Raw genomic sequence first — 21,894 nt, 5'->3', positions numbered from 1 at the left:
TAACATACTACAGCTGCTGGGGAAAAAAATGCATTAAGACATGGTGCCTGGCAAACCACTGTATGTAAATTGTGACTCTGGAAGTTGAGCAGAGCTTTTCTAATAGCTTGAGTGGAGCCCCATGGTGATGACACAAGCTTGAAATCTGCCATCCTCAAGGAGCTTACTCCCAGGGCTTACAGTGCTTACGCATGCACACACACAGTTAAAGAAAAGCAGACTGACTTCAAAGAATGCACATGTGTCTTTTCAGCTTCAGAAGAAGCAAGAATTGTCTCCTGGGGTGATAAGGAAGCCTGCCCTATGTAGTCATCAATAAAATCCAGCCACACTCCATTATTGTGGAACATCATTCCCAGTGTTTTACATGTGAAATTGGAAAACAGTAATGAAACATGTACTTTATTTATGTTATCTCCTTGCATTAGCACTTGCATTGCATTTATGTTATCTCCTTGCATTACATTAAGACTTGGCAGTAAAAATAAAAATAAAAAGATTTGCACAGGGATCAGTATATCTGAATGACACCCATGTTTTAAATGTTTATTTTGCAAGGGCTTTGCACCTTTCTCTCTGCTTAATTGCAGAAAGTGGAATTTGGTTAGATATTCGCTATTCAAACAGAACTGGGCAGCAAGCCACCCCCAGAATCACTAAGACAAAACTAGATGGCCTTCTTAACAGTTAGCAACATCTGCATGGAAAGAAAATATGTGGACTAAAGCATCAATTTTGGTAGTGGCTCGGGGGCCTCTTGTCTTTGCTAACGACTTTAAAAAGGCAAAGGACCCCTGACAGTTAAGTCCAGTTGCGAACAACTTGGGGGTTGCAGCGCTCATCTCGTTTTAATGGCCAAGGGAGCCAATGTTTGTCCACAGACAGTTTTTCCAGCTCATATGTCAGCATGACTAAGCCGCTTCTGGCAAACCAGAACAGCGCACGGAAACGCCGTTTACCTTCCCGCCAGAGCGGTACCTATTTATCTACTTGCACTTTGACGTGCTTTTGAACTGCTAGGTTGGCAGGAACTGGGACCGAGCAATGGGAGCTCACCCCGTCACAGGGATTCGAACCGCTGACCTTTTGATCGGCAAGCCCTAGACTCAGTGGTTTAGACCACAGCGCCACCCGCATCCCCTAACAACATTACATCTGGCAAAAGGCTGCTAAGCCACATAGCACAACAAGGATTTTGACAACTGGCCACTTTATGGAGGGGCTAATGGGTGGTTGGCCAAAGCGTTCTTAACCTCCTCTTCCTCCTTCTCTGAGTTGTCAAGGTTAGGACAAGGTGGCACCTTTGTTGTCTGTTGTTCCCCATTAAGTAAATATAATGGGTTTATTTAAAGGGTTATGCACAGTTCCCTGGCAGGTCTGAAGCAAGGTTTATTCTACTCAACAGAATGTAGCTCAGTGCTAGAGCACCTGCTTGGTGTTCAGAAAGACCCTCATTCAATTCCTAGCATTTCCAGGTAAGACAGTCTGAAACCCAGGAGAGCTACTTTCAGGCACCAAAGACCCATGGCTCTCAAAGGTTGTGTCACGCCACACTGGTTGGCAGGAGGGGATTGCAAGTGTGGCAGGAAGATTCAGGGACAAACAAAGAAACATTTCAGTGTAGCGTGGTATCGCATCAAAATGTTATTTTATTTGCATAATATGGATAGATACCTTTTCAAAATCAAGCACTGCTAGAAGTTGTTTCTTTTTTTGCTTTCCAATGTACTTCTTATCAATAAGAAATGCAGTGTGGCATGAGCAAATTTTTATTCTGAAAATGTGAGCCGGGGGGGGGCAGTCTGAGAACCAATGCTGTAGGCAGTGCGGAGCTATTTGGACCATTGGTGTGACTTGTTATAAGGCAGCTTTCTAAGGGAAGAAAAATAAGTGGGGAATGGGGGTTGCTTTTAAAGGGACATTGTACATACAAAAAAGAAAGCTGTGTTATACAGTATCAGGTCACTGGTGTAGTACCACAAGTAAAATCTCCCCCAAATAAGATCTCTAGCAATCTTGCAGGTGTGTACAGGGGCAGCCGGTCCTTCAGGCAACATTATTGTTGTTCAGAGCTTTGTATGTTAGTAACAAGATCTTGAGCATTGCTGGGTAGCTAATTGGCTGCCAACCCAGTTCTCTTAGCACAGATGAAAAATGTGGCACTCCAGGTTCACCACTGAATAACCTGGCTGAAGTATTCTGCACCAGCCTTCAAGGTGCAGGGAAGACCCACAGAGTGCTTTACTGCAGACTAATTGCAAGTTTACAAATGCATAACTCACAGTGGTCAAGCTATTCCTGTCCAGGAAGAAATCACAGTTGGTGTACCAACTTATATTGATAATTGGCATTCCTCACCATTGAGGTTAATGAGCACCCAGTGATGAAGGCAGATCTAGGACTACTCCCAAACTACCTATCTGTTCTTTCAGAGGGAGTGCTCCAGAACTGAAAAACTCCCCAACTTCTGGTCCTGAGAACTGCTCACACACATGAAGTCTTACCAGGATTCAGTCTCAGTTTATTGATTCTCATCCAGTCACCACTGCATCCAGGTACCAGCTCAGAACAGTTGCAGCGTCTCCTGAATGAGATCTAACAGAGAAACAGAGTTGGGTGTCATCAGCATACTGATGACACCATGCCCCAAATCTCATAATGACCATTGTCACCCAGCTTTATTTATTTTATATTGGGTACAAAATAATGCCCTGCTACATCCCACAGCACAACTGCCAGGGGGCAAACCAATAATCGCCCATCACTATTTTCTGAGTCAGCCCCTTAAGTAGAAGTGAAGCCATTGAAAACAGTGCCACCAACTCCAAGCTTCAAGAGGATACCATGGTCAACAGTACTGAAAGTCACTGAGATGCAAAGCAAGAGCAACAAGATTGCAGTCCCCATGTCCCTCTCCCGAAGAGTCATCTATCATGAGGACCAAGGACAATTCAGTATAAAAACTGGTCCTGAACCATTGTACTCACTCACCCACAAACTTTTTGCCTCTGGTTAAACCCAGTTTCTGCCTCTGCCCACCACTGGCATGCGGCCTCCAAAAGGTTGAACTTGTCCATAGAAGAATGCAGCTCTCAGAATGACGGGGGTTCCCTACCCCTGCCTTAAGGAATTGGACACATGGTAAAAATACAAACAAAACAAAACAGATGGGGGAACCTGTCAAGAACACGGAGAAAGAGCTGTGAAGGAGATAAATAAATGCAAACACAAGGTGTAGTCAGGTAACCAAAGAAGAAAGTACAGTATATCTGCCCTCCATAGGTGTGCTATTTTGTCCACTAAGTGATGGCACCAACTTGAGCTCTACTGAGAATTCTAGAAGATGCACTAAATATTTTTGACCCAACTAGCTAAAGAACCACCTTCACTCATATGATCCTGTTTATTAATTGCAATCAACTACATTCCTGAAGTACTGTACAAAGTTAAGTTGGCAAGCTTATACCACAGGCTTGAATTCAAAGATCCCGTTGCATATATATTTGCCTATCCCATAGCAGAAATCCCTTGGTCAGTTCACAAAGCAAAATCAAATCAATGTCAAGACACACACACACATCAGAAAAATATAATATAAGCAAATAAGAACTATAACAGATTAATTAAAAAACAAACCACAATTTAAAATTCAATTTAAATTTCATAGAATCATAGATGTGTAGAGTTGGAAGGGACGCTGAGGGTCATCTAGTCCAACCCCCTGTCTTGCACAGTTTCAACCGTTTGGTTTTCCAAATTTCAGCAGCACTCTGTGCAAGGCCAAAATTTGGTGCTCCCCATCCCACCTCTTGCCTTCCGTTCTGCACTTACCACTACATCATAGTTGCAAAGCCCTGCAGCACCTCCCTTGGCGAGACACCCACTGTGGGGGAACCAGTCGTGCTGCCTCTGATAATGCGGTTGAGGATGGGCTGGTTGAATTTGTGCAAGTCATATGCTAAGCAAGGCAGAGAGCTTAAAGGCTATTTTCATGGGGTCCACTTGGGTTACCCAGCACAAATGCAAGCCCCCCCCCCTCGGTGTACTGGCTCTGGGATGCTCTCGTGAGATTTTGCAGGGCAATCCAGGTGAGACCTCTCATGAGCATCCCTAGCCTTCCAAGAGCCAGCATGCTGTGCGGACGAGGCAAAGTGTTTAAAAGCTCTTTTTGCACTGGGTAACACCAAGCGAGAACTTTTAAGCTCTCCACCTTGCCTGCTGGACAAGGCTGGCTCAGCACACTGGCTGGGAGTGTTAAAGACGTTCTGTTTCTTCCCCTCAACAGATAGCCATGGGGCAGCTCCAAAAGTTTCAGTATACTATACATGATTTTTGTGTATACTGTATGTGGAACTCTTGGAACAAAACCCCTGCCGAAGAAGAAAGATTACTGTATCAAAACAATCACTTGTAATAATAATAGCCTTGTGGTTTTTGCAAAATTAAGTGCCTCATTATTCAGTTAGTAGAGAACTCCTAAATTAAGATGTCCAGCAATCTTCCAGTATTAACAAATGTGACTTGTTCAATATAAACATCAATCAGCAGCCAGCAGCCATAAATTACTATTTTTGGCAAGTCTCTTTGCCCATTGACTCCCTGTCATTAAATCAATATAGAAAACAGGAAAAAATCTACCACAGTCTCTAAACTGCTGTCTGCTGCTAAAGAGAAGATCAGATTTACTGCTTTAAAAAAAATGCTGACTCATGCAAGTTGCCGTGGTAACTGAAGAGTTAATAACACATGTTGCATCTGCTGAGAGAGGCACTTGGTAAAAATGTAAACTTGGAAGCCATGCCCCTGACTTCAAGAGTAAGAGAAGCAAAATAAGATCAGATAACTTACCAGAGGGAGGTAAATCAGACTTCCTCTTTTATTACTTTCTGAGAGTGCACTGCTATTTCAAATTCTAGGAAGAGGACAGCTTATCAGCTGTCAAATCTATGCTTCAGGCTAAGAATCTTAAATTGTTTTCAGTTCCTAGCAGAAAGAGGAGGCGTGTCTATTTTGCATCCACAATTCCTTTGAAAAAACAGTTGTTCCTCTGCAGGGAGAACATCCAAGACTTCACGCCCTAGTGCAGTTTTATGTGCTGTGTGCTTCCCTTTGCCCATTTTTTAAAGGACCTGATGTGCACTAGAAGAGGAGTAACACATTCACCTCTAGTCTGACAGAAGCATCTCTCACACAGGCAAAACAAGCCCAAACAATTAACATGCACCCCCACCTTTACTTTCTGCAAATATTTACAGCCTTGTTATGGGGGTCAGAAGATGCATCGGTACATGGTGGACTGCGATGGAGGGGGTGTATTAAACACCTCCCTTATGCAAATGGAAATAACAAGTCTGTGCAGCTGGTTCATGATCAGAAATAAGTGGACGAGAGCCATCTCTGGGCAAACTGCACACGAGTTGCAGAGGGCAGGAAGAACCAGCCATTAAATGAGTCTAACATGCAGGGTTTTCTTTAAAACAAAAAAGAAGAAATTGCATCAGCTGGGTATGTGTGTGATGATTTATGGCTGAGGTCCTGTAGAAACCCCTCTCTTGAAGATGGAATTTGCTTTAAGGGAATGGGGGGGGGGGAGTCTGATGGGACTACAAAAACTGGGGTGGCAACTGCAAATTACATTTTTTTATTTACTCCCACGCAGTCTACAGAACTGGCTTCCAGGATATGCATGCCTGGCTCCAGATCCTTTGGGTTTTAGACACCAATGCAAAACAATTTCATTTGCCTTTAATGAACGGTGATTTCTGCATTTTTATTACCGCCAATGCTATTTTATGGACTGTATTTTCACAACATTCTTTCCTGTGTTTTTAATTGCAATCTATGTGTGGTTTTAATGTTGGAAGGTAACTTGAACATCTTAAAACTGATAGGATGGATAGAAATACGTGAAATGAATGAATGAGCACTCAAGTGATCGCTTACGGTGAATAAGCCTTCTTCTTCTTCAGCAAATGAAAGCAATGAAGCTTATCTAAACCAGAACAGAGTTGGTTCCAGGCCACTGATATGCTATAATGACACATGTGGGCATGCAAATAAGAAAAGGGGGCTGTAGATTTTCATTATTAGTAATTTATGTATACACATTGACAAGGATATAGGCTGTGTACACATTATCATTAACTTTGGCTCCAGTGTGCTGCTACTGCTGGTGTCTTCGAGTACGCATGATGTTAGCTACAATCCATATGCAGTTTCTTGAGAAACACTCTTGTTTGCTATGCTTTCCCTCAAACCAGCTTCCATCTGATTCAAAAATGTAAGCTGTGGTTAGGCTGAGGTGTGTAGATAGCAGCTTCTATGAAAAGGAGTTCAGGAGGGCTGCAAGCATGGGGAAACCAAAGAAGTAATGTGCGCCTGTTGAAGACTTCCCTACCCCCCCCCCCCGGTGTGTGCAAAAACATAAAAATGTGTCTTGAAACACAGTGGGAGGAAACAACCCCACTGCATTTTAATGTGTACAATAGCCTTACTATTCAGATCCTTAAGACACACATGCATATATATACACATGCACACACAATGATTGGCCACAGCACTAAATTAAAAAAGAATAGTAGAGCCACTTGAATCCAAGTCCAGTCCCATACGGAACTGGAAATGAGGCAAAGGTGGTGGTGAGCAGGGGGGCAGCCAACCAATAAGACAGAGTAATAGATCAGTGGTATGAAAAGGTTCGCTTGCATGCAGAAAGTTCTATATTTAACCCCAGGAATCTCAGAGATTGTCAACCTTTTTGAGTCCACGGCTCCCTTGACCAACTTCAGGAGCCCAGCTAAGTCACCCCTTGCCTGCAGAGCTGGTAACCCCTTACCCCATTTTGAGCACCCTCCCATGTGGAGTGTTCCTTCAGCCTTCTCTCCTCTCCCCTCTCCTTGGGAGTCCTCTGGGCAGTCGCTGCTGCCGCCCCTAGTCTCTAAGCTGGCCCCAGCCCAGCCCCAAAGAGAGGTGTCTCCTCACTTCCCCACAGGGGCTTGGGAAGCACCCCCTGGTCAGCCCCAGAGGCACCATTCACTTGTAGCGAGGGATGCTGCAACAAACAACTGAGGCAGAGACACAAGAGGGCATCAGAGGAGGGAGAGAAGGGAGGAAAGAGGGACAGAGGCCAGTGTTGCCTGCGGCACCCCTGACCATCATTCAAGGCATCCACTGGGTTAGCACATGATGGGGAGGATCTCTTTCTGAAACCCAGCAGAGCAGACACAGTCTGATCAGATAAAAGGTCACTCTCCATGTTCTTAAAAGTACAAAATTTTGCACATCTAAGAAGAAGTAAGTTCCAGTGATTCAGATTGTAATCTTGGCTGCAGACGCTTACTTAAACATGATCAGAATTCATTTGGCATTAGATTTGGGGTTGTGCTTAACTAAATTAGAGTAGACCCCTTGAAACTGATATGTCCATGTAAATTATGTTCATTAGTTTCAGTGGGTTTTACTCTGACTAGACTACAACCCACTGAGTGTAAAAAACGGGAGGAAACACAGCTATAGCAATAGAACAGAGGTAAATGTTCTTTAGTTCCATGTCCCTAACAGCATCCTGAACATATCAACAGTTGTAAGAGAGCTGATGGGTTTAGGATACGGTTCAGGACATTATTAGTCACTGAAGTAAACAAGAAAACTTTGTTATATTCAGTGAACTTTCATTTCCTCCTTAAAGTGCTTTTGCAAAGAGCAATACTTGTAACAGCATGCTTCTGTCTCAGAGGCTGGCAGTACAGCTGTGATACGGAATGGTGAGTCTTCTCCAACATCGATGGTACAAGCCTGGATGTTACTGGCAAGCTGAAATCCATTGGGGCAGATCCTGCTGGTGTTTACACCACCATAAATACATACAAATGGCAGTAAATTAAGAGCAATGCATATGGGGAGAAGATTTTTGGTTCAATAACACTTCAATATTTGCCGGCACTTGTCAGGTGAAAAAAGGGGGGGGGCTTAAAGTAGAAAGCTACCACTGAAAACCATATATTGTTATTACTACACAGTAGAAGAAGGGAAAAAATCACTGTGCAACTTCCGACTGCAACTAGAACCAAGATGCCCAAATGCTCCCACATGGAAGGATGGAAAAGTCCTCCAAGGCAGAAAACTGGCTAGTTAGGGAGAAAGCTAAAATAGTGTTGCATACCACTGCAATCTCCTAGTGGTACAATATTCCAGGTTTAAAAGGTAAAGGTAAAGGGACCCCTGACCATTAGGTCCGGTTGTAACTGACTCTGGGGCTGCGGCGCTCATCTCACTTTATTGGCCGAGGGAGCCGGCGTACAGCTTCTGGGTCTTGTGGCCAGCATGACTAAGCCGCTTCTGGCGAACCAGAGCAGCGCACAGAAATGCTGTTTACCTTCCCGCCGGAGCGGTACCTATTTATCTACTTGCACTTTGATGTGCTTTCGAACTGCTAGGTTGGCAGGAGCAGGGACCGAGCAACGGGAGCTCACCCCATCACGGGGATTCGAACCGCCGACCTTCTGATCGGCAAGTCCTAGGCTCTGTGGTTTAACCCACAGTGCCACCCGCGTCCCCTATTCCAGGTTTAGGATGAGTATAATAACAATCTTGTAAGTTTATAAGTTTTCTTTCCCCCTTTTCTTCTTCTTTCGTCTTATGATTCTTTTTTATTTTTAATAAAGAATATAAATAAAGAATATAAAAGACACCGCAGTGGTCATCAGGCCTACTTGCTATGACAACTCCTAGAGGCTGAGGTCCTTTCATCCTAACCCACTCCCCAAAAGAAAACCCCAAAGTCGATAGGCATGGCTATTCAAATGGTGTGAATGCCACATCTTGTGATCAATTATGTGGGGTGGGGCTTACCTGCCCCCCTCCTGTATTTTATTTATGTTGACATCCCTGCCTCCAACACCACCCAAAAGACTTTCTGATTCAAGCTGTCTTCACCAAAATAAAAATAAAAATGGCTGCAATCTTAGTCCCACTTATCTGGGAGTAAGACCCATTGAATTCAATAGGTTTCACATCTGAGTACATATGGTTAGGATTGCTCCCCAAACTGCCGTAATGTACTTTAAATGGAGTGGTCTGGATCAGGAAGGGTAACATTTATTTACTTTATTTTAATTATTCATTCATTCATTCATTCATTCATTCATTCCTCTAGGAACCCACCCCATAGTGGGCAGAGACAGAGCTAATGATGGATGGAGCGAGAAGCAACCCTGCTTTAGTTTTCTCTATGACTAACTGAGAATCTCAATCCTACGTAGTTCTACTCAGAGGTAAGCCCCACTGGGGTTGAAGCAGTTACTCTCAAATATGTATACTGCTTTTCAAGTGAAAGTAGTATCTCACACATGTATGGTAGAAGCCTATGTACTTTTTTTCCTCAGACAGCTGGTGAATAAAACATATACAAGCCACACAAGCAATAATTTAATCAACAACCGTCTATTTTCATTATGCGAAAAACTGCCCCTTCCAACTGATCTAAAACTGCACAGAAAGAGTGAGGGAAAGCTTTTAAAAGTCCAGGAAAATAAGGAGGCAAACGGGAAGGAAGCTGCCCTGATGGAATGGTAGGAATAGGAAAAGATCAGAACATCTACTATTCCTGCAAAAGGTACAAAGTTCAGTCCCTGGCATCTTCAGGTATAGCTGGGAATGCCTCCTGCCTAAAACACAGTGTACAGTGCACAAAGACGAATGTTCTTTTTTCCATTTTTTTATTTGCATTTTCCAAAACAGAAATAAGATTTTTTTGCCCTCTCCCTTCCCCCTGTCCCACTTACATCTTCGTACCAAATACAGTATGTATACATATACCGTATGACTTCCCTTCCACACTTTTCCTGGTTCCTTTGCTTTTCTGCTACTCCGTGTAATCCACACCTTTTTAATCATCCAATTTGTTATCTGTTAAAAATATATATTTCAACTCTGCTGGATTTACTCGAGACCTGCTAAGCTGTGTATTTGTCTATACTGGTGCTTGAAATAGTCAATAAACATTATCTATTCCTCCTTGTATTCGTTATCTTCATTTTCTCTTATCCTGTTCATCAGACCAGACCATTCAGCATACTCGAGCATTTTACACTGCCATTCTTCCTTAGTGGGTACTAGAGTTGTTCTCCACCTTTGTGCCAATAAGGTTCTAGCTGTGGCAATGGCGTATAGTAATAAACTCTTTCGTGTTTATTTTTTTTGGGGGGGAGACATCCGTTGTTACCACTCCCAAGAGGAATATCTCAGGTGTCTTTGGGGAAAGTTTTTTAAAAAAATACATTTTTAAATTCATTATATATAGTTTTCCAATATTCTTTAATTACTTTACAGGACCACCAAATGTGGCAAAGGGATCCTTCATTTTCTTTGCACTTCCAACATAATACCTCTTTTTACTTTTTAAAGACATTTTCGCCAATCTGGCGGGTCTTAAATACCATCTGTGGACGAATGTTCTAACTTGGTATATGACAAGCCTTCTATGATCCTAAGAAGACCACATAAAATGACATCAGGGATGCATGCAGCCTTTGGGTGACAAAGTTGCCCACCTGTGCTTTTTTATATTTATTTTTTATACACCGGTACCTCGGGTTAAGTACTTAATTCATTCTGGAGGTCCGTTCTTAACCTGAAACTGTTCTTAACCTGAAGCACCACTTTAGCTAATGGGGCCTCCTGCTGCTGCCATGCCACCAGAGCACGATTTCTGTTCCCATCCTGAACTTCTTCACCCGAGGTACTATTTCTGGGTTAGCGGAGTCTGTAACCTGAAGCGTATGTAACCTGAAGCATATGTAACCCGAGGTACCACTGTATCCCACTTTTTTCTCTCCAATGAGCCCAATGTGGTGCACATGATTCACCTACTCATTTGATTCCCACAACAACCCTGGGAGGTAAGTTAAGCTGGGAGGTATTGACTAGCCCAAAGCCCCCTTCTGAACTTGAAGCACTAATCCAACACTCTAACCACTACCCCACAAAGGCCACAGCCTCTGATGAACATAATAGCTCAAATCCTTATGGCTGTTGGTCTCTGGGACCATACTGCACCAGTGTCCAAGCATCTGAACATGCCAACACCTTCATTTTCTATCTATAAATCACTTATGAGCCTTTGAAATGCACAGGAAGGGGTGGAGGAAGGGGTGGGTGGTGGGTGCGGGTCACCCCAGGTGGGGTGACAAAATGCCGGGTGGCACTTGCAGGGCCTACAGCGTGCCCGAGCCACGCGTCTCTCCTGCCCAAACGGTCCACTTGCTGCCGCCCTCCCAGTGGTAGGGCGGCTGAGTGGGAGGAGGCAGGCAGACTCCAGAGGCCCCGTGGTTTGCCCTGCCCCTATGGGTGGCTCACCCCACCCTTACCCCACCCCTATGGGCAACTCGCCCTGCCCCTATGGATGGCTCCCCCAAGCGGGTTCCTCCGCCGCTGTGCACAGGTTGAGAATCTAAGGAAACAAGGATGTTCATAGCTCATGGGCTGTATAGTCAGAGGGGTTGGTTTTTTTTTTACACCACACACATCTTTTCATAGTCTCCCTTAGAGTCACACTGTTTTTCTATCTAGGCAAGCAAGAGGCATTATTACATTTCACTGATACACTCCAGACCAGGCTTCCTCAACCTCAGCCCTCCAGATGCTTTTGGCCTACAACTCCCATGATCCCTAGCTAGCAGGACCAGTGGTCAGGGGTGATGGGAATTGTAGTCTCAAAACATCTGGAGGGCCGAGGTTGAGGAAGCCTGCTCCAGTCAGTCAAAATGACTTGAGAGTGCAGGGCGGGGCTAGTTGAGAGATGGATGTGGCCTGACATGACAAGGGCATGACCTTGTAAAACGGGGTGGCCTGGAGCAAATCTCAAGGGCCAAATAGAGTGACTTTGGGGGGCTGAATTTGGCGCCTCAGATTTCCCCACACCTATTATACTGTACAAGTGCTTTTCCTCCCCCCCCCCATAAGATGGTACACTGTTTGCATCAAACTTGTCCATACCAATTTTGATATTGGATCTTAAAAGCTGCTTAGTAGTCCAAAACTAGAACTGTAACATTTGTAAGTAAATTACACTGAGTTCAATGGACTTTACTTTTGAGAAACTCAGCATGCCTTTACTTTGAGTATAGATGTGCACTATTAGGCCATTAAATGGTTTAACATTAATCAGTGTTTTTTTTTTCCTTAAAAAAACCCACTTGATTTACTAAAAATATGTTAACGCTGATTAACAGCAGACTTTTTTGAGAAAAAAGTGTTACAAGGGCTTACAAAAAACTATGTATTGCAAAACACTCTATGCACAGTTTTTGTATTAAAATATCTATTTTTTAAAAAATCTGCTATTAGATACCACATTATTCTGCTTCATACAGGAGCTAATCCCTCTTTTTAAGTAAATCATTTTACTTACTTTCTTTGCAGCGGTATTGATTTCCTTGCATGTGCATTTTTGCAGATTCGTCTGCCTTTAATTAATTGGTGAATCAATTAAACTTCATACAACCAATCAGCTAAGATATATTTCATCAGGTGATGGACCTATCCAAAGCCCCAGGTATTAGCAGAAAAGGATCCCATAAATTAGGGTAGGCAACTACAGGTGAATTAGCAGTATGGGTTTTGGTTGTTGTTTTTAAGAAACAGAATGACTCCTGACATTTCAGAGTCTGAACAAATGGAACATTTTGTCTCACTAATTAGATCAACACTGCTTTTACTGGGCAAGGTAAAATAATCTCCCTGTAATAAATCTCTTCCCTCTTAGCATATTCCTACTGCACCCTTTTTAAGGATGTCTGAGGATAATGATGTCTGTTTTAAAGTGCACCTTGCTAAAAAGGTTTGCTAATACCAACCCCATCCCCCTAAAATCTCTCCTGAAACAGGAGGATGTTTGTTCAATTGTTTAAAGTTGTAGTTTTCAGTCCACTTGTTCTTGACTATTCCCACTAAACTCATGGCACTATTCCCAAGTATGTTTTGAAGATCACAGCCCAACTAATTATCATGTCATCTCAACTGCCCCTCTCCTCCTCCTCCTCCTCCTCCTCCTCCTCCTTCTCCAATTCATTGCAGGGCTGCCTCTCTAAATCTACTTACCGTGGATCTAAGGTAGACTGGTAAAACGGGATATCTGGTGGCTCACATCTGACATTTGGGATTGTGTAATTTTACAAAGGCCAGGCATTCTGTAAGATGGTTATGACACTGCCTGAGTCACCTGGGCACGGCTTAGCCATACATTTCTAATACAAACCACTCACAAGAGCAATCAATTTACAGTTTTTGTCGGCTGATAAGCAGTTTTCTACAATTCCCTGTTTATAAGCAGTCTGCAAAGTCAGACAGGGAGTAACTTTTTGACCTAGCATCAAACATCTATATACCATAATATGACTTAGCTTTCCCCCTTTGCTGTTGGACCATTCTAATAGACTTCTGCAATGAAAGACTGAGAAAGCTGGCAACATCCATCACAAACACATTCATCTGTACCTAGGATAAATCACTCTCTTTTACAGCAAACTGGGCACACTATGGAACAGCCTTCTTCCTTATATGATACCTTATATGATACCTTTGTAACTCAAACTATGCATAGAATTTTTAATTCATTATGCTATTTGTTCACCAAAATCTACTCAGACACAGGTAAGCCTTGATGACTTTAAATTAAAGATGCTTCTCCATTTGTTTCCATGGTTCTGATTTGATTCAAAGTTATAATACACACCTAGCAAGACCATTTCAATCTGCCCTGGTCTAGCTAAAGATTCCCTGGATGTCAAAACCTATCACATTCCACTGGTTTATGAAAGAAAGAAGGAAGGAAGGAAGGAAGGAAGGAAGGAAGGAAGGAAGGAAGGAAGGAAAATTACTTTTCAGGCTGAAACACATTGCTGCGAGTTTTAAAAAGGTCCTACCAACAGGACTTTAGCGCGATTTGGGAGATCAGGAAACGAGGACGGACCGGGAATCTTCCAACACATCCATTTCCTTCACCTTGCAGGCATCTTCATTAAAGGGAAAGGCAGTTGCAAAACAAAGCAATTGCCTTGCAACCAAGGGGAGCAAATAAACCCCGACAACCCCCAGAACCCAAAACTTTTATGCCGCACAGAGTAAGTTGCCACCCACATCGGGTACCTAGACTGCCTGCACATGCCAGGCAAATATGCAAAACAAACATACCGCGCTGTGGTGGTGGGGGGGGGGGTTGGGGGAGAACCCCGGTTTGAAAGAAAGTCGAACTGCCACCAGTGCAAGAACTTACCCAGCTTCTCTTCTAAGAAGATGCCCGACCAACAGCAGCGAGGGTCCTCGGTTCTGGTGCCAGCCTCCAGGAAAAGGAACCACATATCATCTTTTCGATTCTCGCCTTCCCAAGCAGAATAACAACAACAGTCGCAATAAAAACGAAAACTGTTTAAGGGAGGGCGGAGGGAAACGTCTCCAGAAAGTGGTAACAGTGAGGGCACTTGAAGTGGCGCCCCCCAAAAATTAAAAATAAAAACAAGAAGACGGGGTTGGTCCAAGTAAGAGGTGTAGAAAGATAGACGGGAGCTTTGGCTTACTTGGGGAAAACTCACATTTGCAGCACGCAATCTGCCCTGACTGGTTGTGTAACTCCCCAACACACTCACACACACACATACATGCACGGCTTGCTGGGGTTAGCCCGTCCTCCCTTGGCATCATCGCCCGGGCTGCGGGCGCGCTCCCGCCGCTCCTCCTGGGTCAGTAGGACCCGGGAGCGCGTGCGCGCGCCTCTAGCTCGCGGAGAAGTCCAGTCAGTTTAGTCAGCCAGCCACATCTTTTGAAGGGAGGGCCGAGGCGGAGGACGGGACTGGAGGAAAGGAAGGAAGAGGCAGAGAGAGCGCGCTTTGCCAAGAGCTGTGTCAAAAGCTAGAAGCGCTGAGTAGGGCGGCGGCGGCGGCGCGCTTCGGGGAAGCGAACCTCTGCTGTGTGTGCTGTGGGACGCGCATAACGAAGAGCTCCTTTAGTTTAGAGGAGGGGAGATTTAGGTAGATAGGCTGAGAGACCAACTCGGGCACGTGAAGGAGAGGAGGAGCGCATCCTCAGGCACCGGCAAAAGGAACTCGCTGGGCATGAGGGGGAAATGTTCCCACGGAGCGCGCCTTGATGGGAATCTCTGACAGAAGAGAGCCGGACAACCACCCCACCACCCCGTCCAGATACTGGATAGTAATGGAAGCTGGGTTGCTATGTGTGGGGGGGGGTAGAAGAGGGGAAGGGTTCAACTGAAGCCATCCCAATCATGCCCAGCCAGGCGGAGGTGGCTAGAGAGCAGTGGCGTAGCGTGGGTTGTCAGCACCCGGGGCAAGGCAAGTAATTTGCGCCCCCTAACCCTAACCCCCAGATGTTGCGGCCGGGGCCCCCCCCTGCACCCCCCACGCTACGCCACTGCTAGAGAGTGCCACCCACGCTGAAAGAGAGCCTTGGTATAAGTGTGGGTGCACGCGCGCTATTTATTTATTTATTTATTTATTTATCTGTCTCGCTTGGCACAGCCAAGGAGGAGGGAGAAGACATTTCAGGAACATCCCTCCTGAAGTGGTGATGGCAGCCAAACTCCAAAGGACCGAGGAGCGGCGGTGGCGGCAGCATCAAGCAGGCAGCGCAGCGTAGCGAGGCGTCCCATCCGAGGATGAGCTGCCGCCACGGAGAGTTGACAAGCAAGGGCTCCCAGTGCTCTCTCTGTCGCGCTCCTGCGCGCTCCTGTGCTGCGCGCTCCCCAGGTTGGCACGCTGGGAATCTGGCGTGGAAAGTAGGTCAGCCCGAGAGCTGAGCGTCGGTGGCAACAGCTACATGGGCAGAGAGGAAGAGAGAGACCAAGCGCTCCAGGGCCGCTCGGGAAGGGAGCGCGCGCGCGAACGAGGCGAACAAACGGGCTGCTCCTTTCCCGCCGTTTTGAATCTCTCTCTCTCTCTCTCTCTCTCTCTGTGTGTGTGTGTGTGTGTGTGTGTGTGTGTGTGTATTTGTGATGGCTTCATTAGAACCCACACAGAATTTGTTTCTCATTCTCTTGCTTTTTGGCACACCCAGGAGGAGGGAAAACTGATTTTATTCAGCTTAATATACTGAGCCCCAACTAAGCAGGTGCCAAGGATTGAACCTGAGGCCTTCTGCATGCCAAACGGGTGCTTCGCCACTGAGCTACGAAGCCTTCCCTTCAAACTGCACAGCTCCACAACCTTGCTGGGCTAACAGTTCCTCCAAGCATGTACAAAGTGTGTCCAGGCTTCACTTGTATATATGCAGTACAATTATATATACGTAATATATATAGTTTGCATCTTTTCTGTTTAAAAGCAGCTTGCAAACATTAAAGCACTGAAATGGGCGAATTAGCAAAATAACAAAATAGGAGAATAATATCACAAAAATAAGCAAATAACTTAAGCAGAGGCACACACCATTTTATTGAGGGAGTGGTTTAACACTCCCATTCTAAGCAAGGGGGGGGGAAGAACAACAGTATTTTTTCGCCTTGACATTCCAGTAAGATGTAAATCATTTTCAGTTTCATTCAGACATGTTCCAGTTTTGTGACCCACTCCTTTAATGCTGGATTACTTTTTCTTTGAAGTTGTTTGCTCATTTCCAGTACTTTGCATATATTAGCCTAGCAGACACAATCACATGAAATCTTTTTGAAATTAAATATTGTTAAAAGGTAAATATTAGGATAAGTTGTTAATGCCACTTCTCAAACCTGGAACACGATACAAGAACTGGGGGGGGGGGGGGGGAATGCCCTGCAGTGGATGGAAAGTGCCATTTCTCTTTAACAAACAGTCCCTCTTTCACAGGAAGAAAAGATTCCAGAGCAGGGAAAGACTGAGTTAAGCCCCATCTATTTTTGTGAACATTCAGAGACAGCAATTTCCCCTTTCCTTCATTGCTAGGGATGCCACCTTAATTTATTTTTCTTTCTAACACTGGCTTTAAAACTCCCAACAGAAAGAAATTTGACCAGTGAGGTATTGCTCTGCGTGTAGGCATGGTAAATAATCGTAATTAACTCATTCAAGGTGTTCAAACCATTTCAAATACACTCCATTATAATCTATACTGTACAACAAACCCTGAAGGTCAGTAAGTTATTTATTTATTTATTTAAAATGTTTCTAGTATACAAGGAAAATTAAAATATTAGTATACAAGGCAGCTAACACCCCGTTTGATTTGCATTATTAATAATACAACAACACATTAAACAATGCAACCAAAGAATGCAGTAATTAAGAAGATACATCAGCGCATAACTTCAAAAAGGATTAGAATGAAGCCTTGAGAAAAAAGAGAGAGCTTGAAATAGCTATGCTTTAGCAATTAGCAGAAAAGCGAGGGAAGGTGGAACCAGGTAGGCTTCCGTAGGGAGGTCATAAAAAAATATTTAAAGTGGTTTCCCTCTGAAACTGAGGCATCATTCAGTATTCTGCCAAGGCTATATAATAACTTTATTTTTCACCAAAACTTTGAGGAGGGAGAGGGAGGTGTATTGGGATGCCACAGGTGCAGGCCAATAGGTGCTTTCCCTCAGATTCAAACTGAGCCACTCTGAAAACTAGCAGAACTGGTATTTCAGAGTTTGAACCAAGACAGAAAGAGGTGTGTTCTTACTGAATGTGGAGGAAGTCACCCAAGAAACAGCATTTTATGTCTGTCATCTATGCTCTAAGATCAGTGTTTTGCGTGTTCAGACCCAGAAACCTCCCCCCTAAATAAATTCACACATGGCTCAAATTTTTGGTTTGGTTTTTGGCAGAATTTAGGCCACAACTTTATTGATTACAGAAAGCAACTGGTTGCATAGGCTCTGGTTCGACTAGTTCCCTGCCATGCCATGCAGGTAGCGCTGACCCAGGGTTCTAGCATAGGTCAGCCAAGGGTGAACACCTGGATAAGAGGAAAGCCGGAAACAGAAGAATGCAAAAGAAGCAAGCATTCCTCCGAATTGGCTGCAGAATTTAATAAAAAATTATCGAGGTAATGGGTCACGCCCCTAAAACCTGTTTTGGTACACAAAGCCCAGTCCCAAAAATGTACTGAAGGCCTCAAAAGCTGCACAGGATATAGAGCAGCCCATAGGCATAGCCTTATCCACATAATAAGCTCCATCCAATTGGAACCCCAGCAACTTAAAATCGTGGATGAACAGGAAGTAAGCGGAAGGCAGCTTCTACGTCGCACTTTGCCAGAACTGCACCCTTCCCGAAACTCCTGATCAACTTGACCACTTGGTCAAAGACGGCAGACTTAACAGAACACAACTCAGGAGGGATAGCATCATTTACTGATGAACCCTGTGGGTAAGATAAGTTGGGAATTAAGCGAAAATCACCTGGGGCCTTTTGAGGTACTACACCCAAAGGAGAAAGATGCAAATCTGGGTAGGGAGGGCACGCAAATGGGCCAGCCATCCTACCCAAAGCCAGTTCTTTCCTGATATTTCCTGATATTTCTCCTAGAGACAACAGATTTTTGATTTTCAACTTTGGTAGCCCTAGGCGGGAACACCACTGGGATATGAAAGCCTTGAGAAAATCCAAGCCACATATAGGAAGCAGCAGCTGTATCAGGTTACCTGCCCCCATAAGGCGGGCAACTTAATGGGAGTATGAGCTAGGGTCAATAAGACCTCACTTAACATCGTGGACTGCTGGAGAAGAGGATCCTTTCTGATCCCACTGAGAACCTCTACTTGCCCCACGAAAGGGCTGCTTGACTCCACAGGAAGCGGCAGAATGGCTCCCAAAACATTTATCACAAATGTGGGAAAACCTGCAACCTTGACGCTAGCAGGATCCTTTACTACCGTATTTTTCGCCCTATAGGACGCACCGTCCCATAAGACGCACCTAGTTTTTTGGGGGGGAAATAAAGGGGGGGAATTATTTTTTTTCCCCAAGCGTGGGGCTGGGGCGGGGGAAGCCCAAGCTTCTCCTGACCCCAGCCCCCAGAACAGGCAACTCTCTGCAAGCCGTGGGAGCCCGATGCCGGGCTCCCATGGCTTGCGGAGATCTGCGCGAAGCCTGGAGAGCGAGAGGGGTCGGTGTGCACCGACCCCTCTCGCTCTCCAGTCTTCAGCGAAAGCCTGCATTCGCCCCATAGGACGCACACATTTCCCCTTCATTTTTGGAGGGGAAAAAGTGCGTCCTATGGAGAGAAAAATACAAATAAGGCAACTTTCTGGCTCCTTAACCTCTTGCTTGGATTTTGATTGCTCAGTGGACTTGCTCTCAAAATTCGGAGAGACATAAGTAGTCCACACATCGAGATCTTTTTGATCCCATCGAGCAGAAGGGATCCTGGTGGCACGACATCTAAAACTCTTCTTATGGCTGCCGCCTGACCAGCCAATGCAAAATCCTTACTCTCCAACGACTGGTAAATCCACAGGTGCAAACTTTTTTTGGGATACGCTGCAGAAATAACTCCAGCATCAAGCCATTCCTCAAAAGACATCTCAGCCTTAAGGAAGCCGGCCTTACCTTTCCCTACCACCTGCTCATCCTTATCCGGACATTCCTCAGGGGGAAGGAGTTTGAAAATGTCAACATACTGGCCATTGAGAATCCTTTTCCGGATCCTAGATGGCAAGTGCACACCAGGAATAATATCCCTGACTGCTTTGGTTGAGACTTTAACATCCTTGAGTGGTTGGCCATCTAAACATTCGAGGGGAAGGCTGTACCTAGCCCTGTGGGAATTGGCTCTATGCTGCCACGCCCACCTGGGAAGGCCCGAAGCCCCTTCGCTGTGGCCCCAATAAAGATCAAGGAACACATCTGACTCATCGTCAGATGTCTCAGAAGACGTACCTGTAGAAGAGGAGGTAACAGCATCTTTGCACCTCTTGGCCCTGCGCTTGGAGTGACGTCTCTTCCGCCGCTTGCCACTGGATGAAGGGACCCTGGGCACTGGAAGATCCTCCTCAGAAGAGTGGATGCTGAGCACCTCCCTCGAATGAACCGGCTGCACCTGAACAGAAGTAAAAACATGTGCGGTGCTTGGCTGAGAAGAAGTTCCTCTCCCCATAAGCTGCGCTGCTGGAAGCCCTGAACTCCCAGAACCCGGGGGTGCCAACTGCGAACGTGGCAGTCCAGACCGAAAGGCCTGCTGAACCGTGGCACCCATACTCCTGGGACGACCCCTGGGATTAGCTGGGACTGGAATCCCGGAAAACTGCAATTGGGAAAACAGCCCCAGAGGCATCAAAAGCTTCTCTCCCTTCACTCGCATCAGAGGGACCATGGGCTTCATAAACAGTAGAAGAAGAGGAGGGGCCAGGCTGGGAATCAGGCTGCCTCCCAAACTGCTGAGCCAATGACTCAAGCTCCGAATTCAACCTTGTCATGGCTGCAGGGTCCGAGCCAATATTGGCCATGATAGCACCCAGATGATCCAGCTGAGGCACTGCTGGGGCTTGCACTGAATGCAGCGACTGAGACAGGCCTTTTCAAAGGGAGAGCAGGACTAGGGTTCCTTTTAACAGGCATCTCAATAAGCTGTCCCAAAATACAAAATATATAAATAAAGTCTTAAGCCGTTAAAATGGCGCTACCGCCAAAACAAGATGGCGGCACAAGATGGCGCTCGCGCCAAAATAAGCTGGGGGAAATGGTTGCTGGCCCCAGGAATTTCCCCAACCATCCTTAAGCCAATTGGGAGGGGGGTACAGAGTTCACCAAGCTTACAGAGAGGGAACTCTCAAAAGCCGGAACAGCAAACAAAACAATCACTATAACTCAAAATCTTTGCCCCACTAAAAGTAAAGTCAAGGCTCTTTAAAAGAGACGCAGCTATAACTGTTCAAAATTGCTGCTCCCAGAGCCCAGGGAAATGGAGGAAACTCCACAGCCAGAAGCGCTAAAGGCCAAAACCCTGAGGGCGAAATCTCCTCCGAAAACAAATAAGAGGTGCTGCTGAGCAGAGGTTTTTTCCGTGCTGCAGCAACACTGCACACCGGGAGCCCCCAGATCAACCAGCTGGAGAGCTAAAGCCCTTTAAGATAATAGCAATTGCTACACAAGCCACAAATACAGAATTGGAAAAGGGAGCACTCAGGGGACACCCCAAAGACAAACGTAGAAAAATTAAAGGAACGAAAAGCTCTGAAACGGAGTGCTAAGGGGCCACAAGGCCCGTGGGGCGAAAGCCCCTCTTAGTAAGGGAAGTGCACGGATGGGGAAGATTAAATCAAAATCAAAATAAGGGAAAAGGAAGAGGGTGAAAGGAATTAAAAGAAGAGATAATGGAAAGCTATCACCAGGACGGTCCGTCGAAGGTAAATCGCTCTCTCTCTCTCTAGGCTCGCAGAGGGCATGCTGTTGGTGTTCCGAATGCACGCGCCAAAAGAGGAAGCTCTGGATCATGTGCATGGGTATAAATAGGTCCCTCGAACCATTTGGACTCCTTCCCATTGGCCAGATTGCAGCTAGCTACGAGGGACCTACCAATCGGGTGTTGTGGCTGACCAATCGTACCCACCCACAACACAGAGTGTCGGTTTTCCAGGTCTCACTGCAATATGTGCCCTCTTTAAGGGAGGACCCGATTTCCCACTATTAAGGCCTTGTTTTAGAAACAACAACAACCCTTATGAGAGCTAGGAGAGTTCAAAAAGAGGTTGGTTGTGTGGTTTTATCTATTTTATTATTTATTTAAGGCTGCAATTCAGTCCACACTTAACTTGGGAGCAAGACTCCCTACTGAGGTCAATTAGGCCTTATCCCTGGTTGAACTTACAGCGCTTGGTGAAGACTGTATTATCATTATCTTCATCATAATTATTTCAGCAAGAATTTCAAGTGAGCCTTTCTGGTTCATTTTATGGTGTTCCACTATTGCGACCCCCCCCCCCCCATT

General features: G+C 45.3%; 1 protein-coding gene across 10 annotated transcripts in view; it reads right to left on the bottom strand.

The window, feature by feature from the left end:
• The window catches only part of PASD1 (PAS domain containing repressor 1), a 98,744-nt gene extending 78,876 nt beyond the window's left edge, over window positions 1–19,868 (bottom strand). For 8 of the 10 annotated variants that reach the window (XM_082207226.1, XM_082207227.1, XM_082207228.1 and 5 more), the window contains exon 1: window positions 14,273–14,734. The gene's annotated coding sequence lies outside the window, so the exon portion shown is untranslated. Of the gene's footprint in view, window positions 1–13,922; window positions 14,094–14,272; window positions 14,735–19,847 lie in introns of those variants that run through there. The other 2 variants (XM_082207224.1, XM_082207225.1) reach the window with 2 other exon arrangements.
• Window positions 19,869–21,894: the final 2,026 nt, after the last annotated feature.

This window comes from Podarcis vaucheri (assembly GCF_965113315.1).
Source record: "Podarcis vaucheri genome assembly, chromosome: Z".
Taxonomy (NCBI): Eukaryota; Metazoa; Chordata; class Lepidosauria; order Squamata; family Lacertidae; genus Podarcis; species Podarcis vaucheri.
The sequence above is the reverse complement of the archived record's forward strand: the minus strand, read 5'-3'. Positions and strand labels throughout refer to the sequence as shown.